This window comes from Saccostrea echinata, unplaced genomic scaffold (genome assembly GCF_033153115.1).
Source record: "Saccostrea echinata isolate AGI-Se365-2 ecotype Australia unplaced genomic scaffold, CSIRO_AGI_Sech_v1 ptg000009l, whole genome shotgun sequence".
In the NCBI taxonomy this organism is placed as follows: Eukaryota; Metazoa; Mollusca; class Bivalvia; order Ostreida; family Ostreidae; genus Saccostrea; species Saccostrea echinata.
This window is the reverse complement of record NW_026889758.1, coordinates 18,530,473-18,532,500: the sequence shown is the minus strand read 5'-3', so window position 1 is coordinate 18,532,500 and position 2,028 is coordinate 18,530,473. Positions and strand designations below refer to the sequence as shown.

Genomic DNA, 2,028 nt, shown 5'->3' with positions numbered 1-2,028 from the left:
ATTAGAAAATTTTAGACCTGACATGAATTTTAAACTTATTCTGCCAGTGACTTTGAACTTGCCACAATGATCTTTGATCATGGTTGTGACATACTTTTAGCTCGAAAAAACACTTTTTGTTTGAAGTTTCAATTAAAAAAAAATTCATACTTTTTCTGTCAGTGACCTTGAACTTGCCAGAATGACACCTTCAAGACAATTAATATTGGAAGTATGAACTCCCAATCTATTAGACAGTTATAGCCTGGACACAAATTGAACATTTTTTCTGCCCATGACATTGAACTTATCAAAATGACCTTGGGTTAGATCATGACAAACCCTATTCAAGTCATAAGTAATCTTTGTGTCAAGTACCTACTTCCAATTAGCCTCCATTTGAGAGTTACTAACAGGTCTGAATAAATTACTTTTTTGCCAGTGACATTGAACCTTCTGGAATAACCATGGGTCATGATCAATACATGCCCTCAAATCTCATGCAATATTTGTGATAAGTATAAGCCTCTAATATTCTCCATTACAAGAAAGAGTCAGGACAGGAATTGAACATTTTTCTATAAGTGACCTTGAACTTGATCAAAATTATCACGCAAGCCAATTGCTTGATCATCATCATAAAACAAAAAAAAAAGACAGTAATTCCTTATATTTATATGATTCCATAAATTCATGTGCTCGATCCAAGCCCCGCACACTTCTCTCTAGCTCTCTATGTCTCTCGATCATTCCCACCCCACATTTGATTTTTTTTTTAACCACGTCTTTTGATGAACCAATAGCTTGATTATGAAGAAATCAAGTCTTTTAACATATCATTTGCAGTTTTGTCTCAGACAAAGAAATTTGAAATGTAAATATTTAGTATGAGCTTAAAATGGTTCTCCATTACAAAGTTATAGCCTGTATAGAATTTTATACTTTTTCTGCAAGTGACCTTTAACTTGCCAAAATTACCTTGGGTGAAGGTCAAGGCACATCCTCAGGTCATAAGCAATCTTTGTAACAAGTATGGGCTTCAAATGATTCTTCATTACAAAATTACAAGATTGCACTGACAGACAGATGGACAAGGTGATTCCCCGACTTCGTTTGTGGGTAAAAGAAATAAGCATGTACCTGGTATATCTACTGATATATGATATATTGTTAGGAACTTTGTTATATAAAAGAGTTCCAATCACATCTTGTTTATAAATAACAAGTTATCAGCAAATTATAATAACTATCCCTTTTTCAAATTATTTAGCACCAAGCAAGGGAGTTAACTACTGTAATTAAGGTGCACTAATAAATATTCCTTTCATTCTGAGGTGTACTTTCATGGGTATTTGGTACAATGAAATCCCATAATGTATCAAAATTAAGCAAAACACTGACCCTTTTTGATAAATATTTACCTGAGAATGACCTGATCCTTGTAACTGTCCATATACTGGTATAAGCATCTTCATATTTACTTCCTTCTGGACACTCTTGTCATGCAACCAGGTCAGTCCAGGTCACTCTGGTTCAACCATCACCATTCTGTACAATTAACACAGGTTTTAATAAACACTCATCCTGCAGTGTTATCAATTAATGTCAAGTTGTTCATTCAAAGCAAAGGTTAAAATTTCTCTGGAAGGAAAAAATATACAGGAATGTTTTAATGCCATTTCTAGTCAACCTCACAATTCTCTTCTTATTAGGAATGATTGGAAATTAGGGAGACTGATAATGTAAAAGTATGTCGCTCGACAAATCAATCAGTAAAGCACTCAGTCAATCTTTCTCACCAACAAGAGTCCAGCTACAGCAATTAGTCCAACTCTGATTAAGTGGAAATGCATTTTATGAGCACCTTTAACCACAACCAATTCCACACTGTGCCTATATATATTTGAAATTAATTAGGATCTTACTATGAACTATATCTGGAAAAATGTATTCATTGCAAATAATCCCTCTGGGCATTTGGTCTAATCACTGGCTTATAGATGATGCAAACAAGATATTTGTACAACATATTTCTCATATATGATGTGC

At 33.8% G+C, this 2,028-nt stretch overlaps 1 protein-coding gene across 1 annotated transcript in view; it reads right to left on the bottom strand.

Moving 5' to 3' along the window:
- Positions 1 to 1,494, bottom strand: part of LOC133183413 (uncharacterized) — a 26,350-nt gene extending 24,856 nt beyond the window's left edge. The window contains exon 1 of the mRNA XM_061318376.1: positions 1,401 to 1,494. The gene's annotated coding sequence lies outside the window, so the exon portion shown is untranslated. The remainder of the gene's footprint in view (positions 1 to 1,400) is intronic.
- Positions 1,495 to 2,028: the final 534 nt, after the last annotated feature.